General features: G+C 38.0%; 1 long non-coding RNA gene across 2 annotated transcripts in view; it reads right to left on the bottom strand.

Moving 5' to 3' along the window:
• Positions 1 to 308: 308 nt before the first annotated feature.
• LOC134484057 (uncharacterized) overlaps positions 309 to 13732 on the bottom strand; it is a 37304-nt gene continuing 23880 nt past the window's right edge. The window contains exons 2-3 of one of the 2 annotated variants that reach the window (XR_010061382.1): positions 1304 to 1477; positions 309 to 759 (exon numbers count right to left, since the gene is read on the bottom strand). This is a non-coding gene — a long non-coding RNA (uncharacterized LOC134484057). Of the gene's footprint in view, positions 760 to 1303; positions 1478 to 9379; positions 12733 to 13732 lie in introns of those variants that run through there. The other variant, XR_010061383.1, reaches the window with a different exon arrangement.

The raw sequence follows: 13732 nt of genomic DNA, 5'->3' as shown, positions 1-13732 counted from the left end.
GATAGACCTTTTTAAAATAGTGATTGGGTGGTGTTTCTGTAAAAAAAAAACAATGAAGAGTTGACATCTTAACAGTAGTGAATTTTCTATCTTAAGTATGTATAATTTTACTCTATTCAGGATTTTAAGTTCTGGAAAGTTTTTGTAAAATGTTTGTTTGTTTGTTTGTTTTTACACTCCAGATTCACCTCCAAGTCCACCCTCCAACTGTTCCACATTCCATACCCACCCCCACCCCGCACTCCCCTGTCTCCACTAGGATGTCCCCACACTCATCCACTACCCCATGCCACCAGACTTCTAAACTCTCTGGGGCCTCCAGTCTCTTATTAAGTGCATCTTCTCTGACTGAACCCAGACCTGGTAGTCCTCTGCTGTCTATGTGTTGGGGAACTCATATCAGCTGGTGTATCAGTTGGTGATAAAGTGTCTGAGAGATCTCAGGGGTCCAGGTTAACTGAGACTGCTGGTCCTCCTACAGGGTTGCCCTCCTCATCAGCTTCCTCCAGCTTTTCCCTAATTCAACCAGAGGGGTCAGCAGCTTCTGTTCATTGGTTGGGTGCAAATATCTGCATCTGACTCTTTCAGCTGCTTGTTGGACTTTTTTGAGGGCAGTCATGATAGGTCCCTTTTTTTGAGCACACCATACCTTTAGTAATGCTATCAGGTCTTGGGGCCTCCCTGTGAGCTGGATCCCAGTTTGAGCCAGGCACTGGACTTCTTTTCCTCGGGTTCTTCTCCATTTCCATCACTGCAGTTCTTTCAGACAGGGACAATTATGGGTCAGAGTTTTGACTGTGGGATAGCAACTCCATCCCTCACTTGATATCCTGTCTTTCTAGTGGAGGTGGGTTCTACAAGTTTCCTCTCCTCGATGTAGGTCATTTTACCTAGCGCCCCACCCCCACCCCCTCTTTTGAGTCCTGAGAGTCTTTTACCTCCCAGGTCTCTGGCTCATTCTGGAGGGTCCTCCCAACCTCCCAGTTCCCAAGATTATCTGTTTCCTTTCTTTCTGCTGGCCCTTAGGGCTTCAGTCCTTTTCCCCAATCCAACAGCAGATCATGTTTCCCTCTCCCCAATCCCTACCCTCTTTCTATCCAAGGTTCCTCCCTCCCTCCCCATTGTGGTTACTTTCTTCTCCCTCCCAAGTGGGACTGAGGAGTTCTCATTTGGGCCCTTCAGTTTATTGACCTTTTTGAGTTTTGTGGACTGTATCTTGGGTATTCTGTACTTTTTTTTCTTTTGGATGATGTCCACTTATTAGCAAGTATATACCATGCATTTTTTTTTCGGTCTGAGTTACCTCACTCAGGATGATATTTTCTAGTGCCGTCCATTTTCATGCAAAACTCAGAATGTCCTCATTCTTAACAGCTGACTAGTATTCCATTGTGAAATGAACCATATTTTCTGTATCCATTCTTCTGTTGTGGGACATCTGGGATATTTCCAGCTTCTAGTTATAAAAATAAGGCTGCTAAATGAAAGAAAAGCAAAAGGATTATTGAAAATTACCTGATCCATGCTCCCTTCAGACAGGTACTTGCATATGTTCACAGGAAGGCTGTGGCCTTAGGGATCTTCTAAAATATCTTGCCAAGTTATATTCTATGGATTGTAACTTTCAATAAAATGTTTATTGCAGCATAAAAAAAATAAGGCTGCCAAGAACATAGTGAAACATGTGCCCCTGTGGCATAGTGGAGCATTTTTTTGGGTATATTCCTAAGAGTGGTATTGCTGGGTCTTTAGGTAGATCTATTTCCAATTTTCTGAGGAACCTCCAAATTGATTTCTAGAGTGGTTGTACCTGTTCACAATCCCACCAGCAATGAAGGAGTGTTCCTCTTTCTCCACATCCTCGCCAACATGTGCTGTCACCTGAGGTTTAGAGCTTAGCCATTCTGATAGGATAAGGTGGAATCTCAAGGTTGTTTTGAACATTTCTTTAAGTGCTTCTCAGCCATTCACAATTCCCCTGTTGTGAATTCTAGGCTTAGTTCTAGACCCCATTTTTGATTGGATTGTTTGGGTTTTTGGTAGTTAGCTTCCTGAGTTCTTTATATATTTTGGATATTAGCCCTCTATCAGATGTGGGTTTAGTGAAGATTATATTTTTCCAATCTGTAGGTTGACTATATCCATGCCTTTCAGATGCTTTCCAGTTTCATGAGGTTCCATTTATCAATTCTTTTTTTTTTTAGTTTTTTTTTTTATTAACTTGAGTATTTCTTATATACATTTCGAGTGTTATTCCCTTTCCCGGTTTCCGGGCAAACATCCCCCTCCCCCCTCCCCTTCCTTATGGGTGTTCCCCTCCCAACCCTCCCCCCATTGCCGCCCTCCCCCCCCACAGTCTAGTTCACTGGGGGTTCAGTCTTAGCAGGACCCAGGGCTTCCCCTTCCACTGGTGCTCTTACTAGGATATTCATTGCTACCTATGAGGTCAGAGTCCAGGGTCAGACCATGTATAGTCTTTAGGTAGTGGCTTAGTCCCTGGAAGCTCTGGTTGCTTGGCATTGTTGTACATATGGGGTCTTGAGCCAATTCAAGCTCTTCCAGTTCTTTCTCTGATTCCTTCAACGGGGGTCCTATTCTAAGTTCAGTGGTTTGCTGCTGGCATTCGCCTCTGTATTTGCTGTATTCTGGCTGTGTCTCTCAGGAGCGATCTACATCTGGCTCCTGTCAGTCTGCACTTCTTTGCTTCATCCATCTTGTCTAATTGGGTGGCTGTATATGTATGGGCTAAATGTGGGGCAGGCACTGAATGGGTGTTCCTTCAGTCTCTTTTAATCTTTGCTGCTCCCTTCCCTGCCAAGGGTATTCTTTTTCCTCATTTAAAGAAGGAGTGAAGCATTCACATTTTGATCATCCGTCTTGAGTTTCGTTTGTTCTAGGGATCTAGGGTAATTCAAGCATTTGGGCTAATAGCCACTTATCAATGAGTGCATACCATGTGTGTTTTTCTGTGATTGGGTTACCTCACTCAGGATGATATTTTCCAGTTCCAACCATTTGCCTACGAATTTCATAAAGTCGTTGTTTTTGATAGCTGAGTAATATTCCATTGTGTAGATGTACCACATTTTCTGTATCCATTCCTCTGTTGACGGGCATCTGGGTTCTTTCCATTTTCTGGCTATTATAAATAAGGCTGCGATGAACATAGTGGAGCACGTGTCTCTTTTATATGTTGAGGCATCTTTTGGGTATATGCCCAAGAGAGGTATAGCTGGATCCTCAGGCAGTTCAATGTCCAATTTTCTGAGGAACCTCCAGACTGATTTCCAGAATGGTTTTACCAGTCTGCAATCCCACCAACAATGGAGGAGTGTTCCTCTTTCTCCACATCCTCGCCAGCATCTGCTGTCACCTGAGTTTTTGATCTTAGCCATTCTCACTGGTATAAGGTGAAATCTCAGGGTTGTTTTGATTTGCATTTCCCTTATGACTAAAGATGTTGAACATTTCTTTAGGTGTTTCTCAGCCATTCGGCATTCCTCAGCTGTGAATTGTTTGTTTAGCACTGAACCCCATTTTTTAATAGGGTTATTTGTCTCCCTGTGGTCTAACTTCTTGAGTTCTTTGTATATTTTGGATGTAAGGCCTCTATCTGTTGTAGGATTGGTAAAGATCTTTTCCCAATCTGTTGGTTGCTGTTTTGTCCTAACCACAGTGTCCTTTGCCTTACAGAAGCTTTGCAGTTTTATGAGATCCCATTTGTCGATTCTTGATCTTAGAGCATAAGCCATTGGTGTTTTGTTCAGGAAATTTTTCCAGTGCCCATGTGTTCCAGATGCTTCCCTAGTTTTTCTTCTATTAGTTTGAGTGTTTGTGGTTTGATGTGGAGGTCCTTGATCCACTTGGACTTAAGCTTTGTACAGGGTGATAAGCATGGATCGATCTGCATTCTTCTACATGTTGACCTCCAGTTGAACCAGCACCATTTGCTGAAAATGCTATCTTTTTTCCATTGGATGGTTTTGGCTCCTTTGTCAAAAATCAAGTGACCATAGGTGTGTGGGTTCATTTCTGGGTCTTCAATTATATTCCATTGGTCTATCTGTCTGTCTCTGTACCAATACCATGCAGTTTTTATCACTATTGCTCTGTAATACTGCTTGAGTTCAGGGACAGTGATTCCCCCTGAAGTCCTTTTATTGTTGAGGATAGTTTTAGCTATCCTGGGTTTTTTATCATTCCAGATGAATTTGCAAATTGTTCTGTCTAACTCTTTGAAGAATCGGATTGGTATTTTGATGGGGATTACATTGAATCTGTAGATCGCTTTTGGTAAAATGGCCATTTTTACTATATTAATCCTGCCAATCCATGAGCATGGGAGATCTTTCCATCTTCTGAGGTCTTCTTCAATTTCTTTCTTCAGTGTCTTGAAGTTCTTATTGTACAGATCTTTTACTTGCTTGGTTAAAGTCACACCGAGGTACTTTACAGTATTTGGGTCTATTATGAAGGGTGTCGTTTCCCTAATTTCTTTCTCAGCTTGTTTCGCTTTTGTGTAGAGGAAGGCCACTGATATATTTGAGTTATTTTTATACCCAGCCACTTTGCTGAAGTTGTTTATCAGCTTTAGTAGTTCTCTGGTGGAACTTTTGGGATCACTTAAATATACTATCATATCATCTGCAAATAGTGATATTTTGACTTCTTTTCCGATCTGTATTCCCTTGACCTCCTTTTGTTGTCTGATTGCTCTGGCTAGAACTTCAAGAACTATATTGAATAAGTAGGGAGAGAGTGGGCAACCTTGTCTAGTCCCTGATTTTAGTGGGATTGCTTCAAGTTCCTCTCCATTTACTTTAATGTTAGCAACTGGTTTGCTGTATATGGCTTTTACTATGTTTAGGTATGGGCCTTGAATTCCTATTCTTTCCAGGACTTTTATCATGAAGGGGTGTTGAATTTTGTCAAATGCTTTCTCAGCATCTAATGAAATGATCATGTGGTTCTGTTCTTTCAGTTTGTTTATATAATGGATCACATTGATGGTTTTCCGTATATTAAACCATCCCTGCATGCCTGGGATGAAGCCTACTTGATCATGGTGGATGATTGTTTTGATGTGCTCTTGAATTCGGTTTGCCAGAATTTTATTGAGTATTTTTGCGTCGATATTCATAAGGGAAATTGGTCTGAAGTTCTCTTTCTTTGTTGTGTCATTGTGTGGTTTAGGTATAAGAGTAATTGTGGCTTCGTAGAAGGTATTCGGTAGTGATCCATCTGTTTCAATTTTGTGGAATAGTTTGGATAATATTGGTACGAGGTCTTCTATGAAGGTTTGATAGAATTCTGCACTAAACCCGTCTGGACCTGGGCTCTTTTTGGTTGGGAGACCTTTAATGACTGCTTCTATTTCCTTAGGAGTTATGGGGTTGTTTAACTGGTTTATCTGTTCCTGATTTAACTTCGGTACCTGGTATCTCTCTAGGAAATTTTCCATTTCCTGCAGATTTTCAAGTTTTGTTGAATATAGGTTTTTATAGTAAGATCTGATGATTTTTTGAATTTCCTCTGAATCTGTAGTTATGTCTCCCTTTTCATTTCTGATTTTGTTAATTTGGACGCACTCTCTGTGTCCTCTCGTTAGTCTGGCTAAGGGTTTATCTATCTTGTTGATTTTCTCAAAGAACCAACTTTTGGTTCTGTTGATTCTTTCTATGGTCCTTTTTGTTTCTACTTGGTTGATTTCAGCTCTGAGTTTGATTATTTCCTGCCTTCTACTCCTCCTCGGTGTATTTGCTTCTTTTTGTTCTAGAGCTTTTAGGTGTGCTGTCAAGCTGCTGACATATGCTCTTTCCTGTTTCTTTCTGCAGGCACTCAGCGCTATGAGTTTTCCTCTTAGCACAGCTTTCATTGTGTCCCATAAGTTTGGGTATGTTGTACCTTCATTTTCATTAAATTCTAAAAACTTTTTAATTTCTTTCTTTATTTCTTCCTTGACCAGGTTATCATTGAGTAGAGCATTGTTCAATTTCCACGTATATGTGGGCATTCTTCCCTTATTGTTATTGAAGACCAGTTTTAGGCCGTGGTGGTCCGATAGCACGCATGGGATTATTTCTATCTTTCTGTACCTGTTGAGGCCCGTTTTTTGACCAATTATATGGTCAATTTTGGAGAAAGTACCATGAGGAGCTGAGAAGAAGGTTTATCCTTTTGCTTTAGGATAGAATGTTCTATAAATATCCGTTAAGTCCATTTGGCTCATGACTTCTCTTAGTCTGTCTACGTCTCTGTTTAATTTCTGTTTCCATGATCTGTCCATTGATGAGAGTGGGGTGTTGAAATCTCCTACTATTATTGTGTGAGGTGCAATGTGTGTTTTGAGCTTTAGTAAGGTTTCTTTTACGTATGTAGGTGCCCTTGTATTTGGGGCATAGATATTTAGGATTGAGACTTCATCTTGGTGGATTTTTCCTTTGATGAATATGAAGTGTCCTTCCTTATCTTTTTTGATGACTTTTAGTTGAAAATTGATTTTATTTGATATTAGAATGGCTACTTCAGCTTGCTTCTTCTGACCATTTGCTTGGAAAGTTGTTTTCCAGCCTTTCACTCTGAGGTAGTGTCTGTCTTTGTCTCTGAGGTGAGTTTCCTGTAGGCAGCAGAATGCAGGGTCCTCGTTGCGTATCCAGTTTATTAATCTATGTCTTTTTATTGGGGAGTTGAGGCCATTGATGTTGAGAGATATTAAGGAATAGTGATTATTGCTTCCCGTTATATTCATATTTGGATGTGAGGTTATGTTTGTGTGCTTTCATTCTCTTTGTTTTGTTGCCAAGACGATTAGTTTCTTGCTTCTTCTAGGGTATAGCTTGCCTCCTTATGTTGGGCTTTACCATTTATTATCCTTTGTAGTGCTGGATTTGTAGAAAGATATTGTGTAAATTTGGTTTTGTCATGGAATATCTTGGTTTCTCCATCAATGTTAATTGAGAGTTTTGCTGGATACAGTAACCTGGGCTGCCATTTGTGTTCTTTTAGGGTCTGTATGACATCAGTCCAGGATCTTCTGGCCTTCATAGTTTCTGGCGAGAAGCCTGGTGTGATTCTGATAGGTCTGCCTTTATATGTTACTTGACCTTTTTCCCTTACTGCTTTTAATATTCTTTCTTTATTTTGTGCGTTTGGTGTTTTGACTATTATGTGACGGGAGGTGTTTCTTTTCTGGTCCAATCTATTTGGAGTTCTGTAGGCTTCTTGTATGCCTATGGGTATCTCTTTTTTTAGGTTAGGGAAGTTTTCTTCTATGATTTTGTTGAAGATATTTACTGGTCCTTTGAGCTGGGAGTCTTCACTCTCTTCTATACCTATTATCCTTAGGTTTGATCTTCTCATTGAGTACTGGATTTCCTGTATGTTTTGGACCAGTAGCTTTTTCCGCTTTACATTATCTTTGACAGTTGAGTCAATGATTTCTATGGAATCTTCTGCTCCCGAGATTCTCTCTTCCATCTCTTGTATTCTGTTGGTGAAGCTTGTATCTACAGCTCCTTGTCTCTTCTTTTGGTTTTCTATATCCAGGGTTGTTTCCATGTGTTCTTTCTTGATTGCTTCTATTTCCATTTTTAATTCCTTCAACTGTTTGATTGTGTTTTCCTGGAATTCTTTCAGGGATTTTTGCGATTCCTCTCTGTAGGCTTCTACTTGTTTATTAATGTTTTCCTGTGTTTCCCTAAGTGTGTTCATGTCTTTCTTGAAGGCTTTTCTCAATTCTGAGTCAGAGATCTTGACTGTGGGATGACAACCCCCTCCCTCACTTGATGCCCTTTCTTTTCTATTGGAAGTGGGTTCGACAAGTTCCCTCTCCCCACTGTAGGGCATTTCATCTAACCTCTCACCTCTCAGGTCTCTGGTACATTCTGGAGGGTCTCCCCCATCTCCTACCTCTCAAGGTTGCCTGTTTGTATTCTTTCTGCTGGCCCTCAGGGTTTCAATCCTGTTCCCCCACACCAATACCTGATCATGTTCCCCTTTTCCCCTCCCTGCCCCCTTTCTCACCCAGGTTCCTACCTCCCTCTTTCCTCCTGTGTTGCTTTCTTCTCTCTTCCAAGTGGGACTGAGGCATCCTCACTTAGACCCTTCAGCTTGCGAGCCTTTGTAAGTTCTGTGGACTGATCTTGGGTATTCGGTACTTTATTTGGCTAATATTCACTTATTAGTGAGTACATAACATGCATGTCATTTTGTGTCGAGTTAGGTCACTCAGAATATTTTCTAATTCCATCCATTTGCCTGCAAAACTCAGGATGTTCTTGTTGTTAATAGCTGAGTAGTATTCCATTGTGAATTTTTTAAAAAGATGTATTTATTATATAAACAGAATTCTGCCTGAATGTATGCCTACATACCAGAAGAGGGAACCAAATTTCACTATAGATGACTATGAGCCACCATATGGTTGCCAGGATTTGAACTCAGGACCTTGGAATGAGCAGCCAGTACTCCTAACCTCTGAGCCATCTCTCCATCCCATAGTTAATCTGACTTTATGTTGAGGTCCTTGATCATCTTGGACTTGAGTTTTGTGCAGGGTGATAAATATAGGTCTATCTGCATTCTTCTAAATACATACTGCCAGTTAGATGGGCACTATTTCTTGAAGATGCCTTCTTTTTTTTCCATTGTATGGTTTTCGCTTCTTTTTTTCCTGTACTACCTTTAGAAAATAGAGGACAGATAGGAATCATGCATGAGTATTTCTCTGTGTAATTAATTGTGATGGTTTAAAGAGAAAAAAAGCAAAATTTTGCAAGTAACTTAACACTGAATCTCATTTATGCATTTGGATGGTGGGTGTGTTGGGTTCATTATGACTTTTTAGTGGAGTACATGTAATAGTCCATGTTTTCCAGATGACATAATTTACATCTAAGATGTAATAAGACATTGGAAGAGCTCTCTTAATTGCACATTCATATTTTCACCTTTAACAAAGTACCTAGAATTCAGCAAGTCTCCAGAAGTTATTATAAATCTTGATTATATTTTGGCAATAATTGAGTTATTTCCAATTAAGAATTTTCTTTCATACTTGTAAATCACAAAATAGAGTAGGAACAGAATGCATTCCTGCCTAGCCCTTCCTATACTGACTTCCATTTCACACAGCCAAATTCAATTATTTTTAAATCAAGCAAAATCTATCCCTGGCACCCCCTATTTCATCTTCACTTACTGAAATAAGATATTTTAAGAAAAGATTTTCGTCACATAAAAATATACAATAAAATTTTAATGAAATAATGCATATAAATTAACTGTCATAGCTTGCCAATCTAAATTGCTGTTGATATTATTTTTATTGTGTCTGTAAAACTAATCAACATTTTTACATAGAAAGATAAAAAATGTCATGTTATGTTAGAATTCTTTATTTAAAATTAGTGCATTATAATTTAATAACTAAATATAAATCATTGACAGCATACAGTCACCTCATATTTCAAATCGATAAACTTCAAAAAGATTAAAAATTACTGGTATAATTTAAATGTATTTCATCATGTGAATTGTCAGCCAAATCATTTTGATTAAATATTCTAATCTTTTATTTTAGAATGACAAATTACTAACTTTTCTGACTTGAACTAAAAAATAAAATAGAAAAAAACAGCAGGAATATGTCACTGTGACATAAACAGTTTTACTTTAATCACCCAAATGAGGAGTCAGAATATTGCACAAATATTGTTGTACAGGTAGTCATGTATAGTTTTTGACCACCCAATCACTCTTTATCAGAATCATTCTACACATTTGTATAGTTGTTTCAAGTGACAGGTTGTGTTTGAGTTTACTCTTTGTTTAATATATTTCAGCTGTTTCTAAAATAAATTGAAATATGGTAAGAACTTTTAAAAAGACTGAAATACATATGCCACTATCTAGAGTTCATTACAGAAAAGACTGTTTCAATAGATTGTATGCTTAGCAAAAAACTAATGCTATTTATTGTAAGGTGTACTAACATAAGTTTATAGAATTAAAATAAAGGACACAACAATTTGATTCAATTTTATAATGATCAGACCTAAATATTTTTGGGTTTATTTTAGAGCATTACCTTTAACATGATGGAAAAGCATTAGCAAATACTCATGGTGGTAATGACACTTGAGAAAGTGGAATTTGGAGAACAAGTGGGCCACAGCTGATGTCACTACCTGTTACAGTGTTTTCACACAAGTATGTAGAAAATATCCAAGCTCTTAGATTAAGACATACTTCAGATAAGTAATGTCCATCTCCGATTTTTGCTTTCTAGTCCTATTCATTTTCTGGTAACATGTACAAAAGTCAACATAGTGCAGAAAAATCAGTGGACTAAGTCAAAGGAGCAAAAACAACAAATAAAACTATTCAAAATGAGAAAATAGGCTCATTATTTGCAGACAATATAACTGCATATGTAAGAATCTAAATATCTATAGTCTACTGCTAAAATTAGTATCAAGTTTAGTAAAATTGTAATAAAGCCAATTATTTTATGTGACACATCCCCCCAATCAGATAAGACCTTATTTTAAAAAACCTCTTCTTTCTTGAAAAGGTATCACTGTATAACCCAGGCTAGCCTTGGAATCACAAAGATTGACTGTCTCTGCCTCCCAAATGTTGGAATTAAAGGCAAGTGCCATCACATCCAGCTAAGAAACAGTGTGTTTATTTAATTTTAATTTTATTTATGTGTATGTATAAGTACATCTGCATGTATGTTATATATCTATATGACTGTAAGCACCTCTTTGTGTGTATGTATGTGTGTATATATATATACATGTATATATATGTATGTGTGTGTGTGTGTGTGTGTGTGTGTGTGTGTGTGTGTGTGTGTGTGTGTGTTGAGTAGAGACCAGAAGAAGCCCGGGGATACCTTAAAGCTGCATGTACAGGTGGTTGTAAACCGTCTCATGTGGGTACTGGGTTTAAAATTTTACTCCTCATAACTGAGTAGCAACTGCTCTTAGACAGTCAGTCATTTCTCCATCTGCCCAAGAAACTCTTGATGGCAGAATCCAAGAAGTAAAATGCCTGGATATAATTTTCTTTTATTTTTGAGATATTAGTATAATTGCTACATTGTCTTTTCCATTTTCTCCCTATACACCTTTCTGTATACCTCCTTGACTTCTCTCAATTTATTTGTTTTTCAGTCATTCTTATTACACTTGTATATGTTTACAAATATACATTTCTAAATATAACCTGCTCAGTCTGTATATTACTTATATGTGTTTTCAGGGTTATCTATTTGGTACTGGATAACCAATTGGTGTGTTCTTTCTTGGTGAAGATTATTTCTCTCTCTCTCTCTCTCTCTCTCTCTCTCTCTCTCTCTCTCTCTCTCTCATTATTCCTTAGTTGTCTGTAGTTCTTTCTGTTAGCATTGTGTCCTCATGGACTTTTTCCTGTCTACATGCCCTCTATGAGGTAGCAGTGAAAAACTGGAACTCAATTTCAGCATGAAATGTTATTTATAACACTTAAACAGTTACATATTAATCTAATAAGCAGTAAAAATAAAGCATGTACTAAGCATCAAGAACTGATAACGTAAGTAAGCATGGACCCTTAATAAATAAACATGTGTACAGTACTCATAGAAAGGAAGAGTCAGTTTCACTTCAGATCAAGGCACAAGTTTAACATGAATTCCATAAAAATCCAAGAAAGAAGTATACATATGTAACAAACTGATTCCCAGAGTTTTCAGAAATACAAGGACAGTAGATTAGTTATAATTTTGAAAAAATTTGAGAGCAAATCACATGATTTTAAGAAATTAATATATGGTCATAACACATGACAATACAGATTGGGTAGACTATACCTCCATGTTCTACTCCTGTGAAAAATTGAGGGAATGAATTACTGAAGGAAAGAGAAATGTGTTGTGGCTCACAGTTTCAGAGGTTTCATTCCATGGCACAATTACAAAATAAGTCAGGACATTATTGGACACAGTATGATTGAGAAAATTTTCTTTCATTCTGACAGCCTAGACAGTCCACTCAACCATGAACTGCTTGACCTATCGATGAGGCTAGTACTTCATATTTCAATTGCATATCAATAGTGCCAAGAGCTGGGAACAAAACCCACTAATAAATGATCTGTTCAGGTTATTTTATATTCAAATCAGAACAGAAACAAACATACTAGATCAGTAGAAACAAATAGAAATCTTGGAAATAATAATAATAATAATGATAATAATAATAATAATGACATAAGAAATATGGAAACTTTCTTTACTATCTAACAATAAATAAAGATGCAGTAATTTTTACTAGTTATTTTATTTATTTACATTTCAAATGTTTTCTCCCTTCCTGGTCTCCCCTCTGTGAAAACCTCATCCAATCCTCCCTCCCTCCCCTTTGCCTCTAAGAAAGTGTTCCCCACACACTCACCCACTCCCATCTCATCTCTCTAGCATCCTCTTACACTGAAGCATCAATCTCCTACAGGACCAAGGGCCTCCCCTCCCACTGATGCCAGATAAGGCAACCCTCTGCGACATATGCAGCTGGAGCCATGGGTCCCTCCATGTATACACTCTTTGGTTGGTGGTTTAGTCCCTAGGAGCTCTGGTGGGTTTGCTTAGTTGATAATGTTCTTTCTATCAGGTTGCAAACTCCTTCGGCTTCTTCAGTCCTTCCCCTAACTCTTCCATTGGATCCTTGGGCTCAGGCCAATGGTTGCCTGTGAGGATCAAGATACAGTATCTTTATATAGGCATTTTAAACACACTCAAACTAAGTCTCCTTGTAGAAGTCCTAGTATTTAAGACTCAATTCATTATCTCTATAAGTGATTTTGACCACACATTATCAGTCCAACATTTTTAAACCATTTTGTCTTATACTTGATCCCATATCCAGCATCCTTTGAACAAAGAAACTAGACAGAAGAGAGCTTTCTCTTGATCATAGAATGAAGAGGTGGTTTTGAAAAAGAAGCTGAAAAAGAAGCCATTTTTTGAGGCTGCCTTTGGAATTGTGTAAGAATGGAAAAATTATACAGACCCCTCTTTTATTTGTCTCCAGAAGAGGATTACAGCAATACTTCCGATGGCTAAGTAAGTTGATTTCTAATGAATTTGAAGAAAATAACAAAGGAAACAACACACAACCGTCTTCTTATTGGAATCACAGACCCACACTTTTGTGATATTACTTCTTGGCTTGTACAAAATATGGTTATGCTCTGAGTACTACACCTTCTGATCTGTTGGTGAGGCTCTCCTCTGAAGTTTTTTATTTTGCACTCTATTGCAGTTTGGCTTTTCTTCAGAGATACTATTCCTTTATTAAATTCTATATTCCGATTTTTAGTTGTTTTCATTATGTCACTCAACTGTTTTGTGTTTTTCTGGTATTCATTCAAGACTTTATTCATATAATTGAGCTCCTTGAACATATATAAATACACACACACACACACACACACGCACGCACACACACACACACACACACACAAATCTATGTCTTGTGCATTAACTAGGTTGTTTTTCTAAGTAGCTACTATAGTGTCATTCTAGTTTCCTGAAAGAGACAAATTGTCTTAGGTCTTCATGAGGATTGTATTTTTTTTTTTTTTTTGCAATGGAATCTAGGCCTCTCAAATAAGGGCGTTTGTGGTGCTTCTTGGTATGGCTATGTCAACTTGATTTTTTTTAGATCCAATTGATAAGCTATAATTG

Source organism: Rattus norvegicus, chromosome X (assembly GCF_036323735.1).
Source record: "Rattus norvegicus strain BN/NHsdMcwi chromosome X, GRCr8, whole genome shotgun sequence".
Classification (NCBI taxonomy): Eukaryota; Metazoa; Chordata; class Mammalia; order Rodentia; family Muridae; genus Rattus; species Rattus norvegicus.
This window is presented reverse-complemented; position numbering and strand designations above follow the sequence as displayed.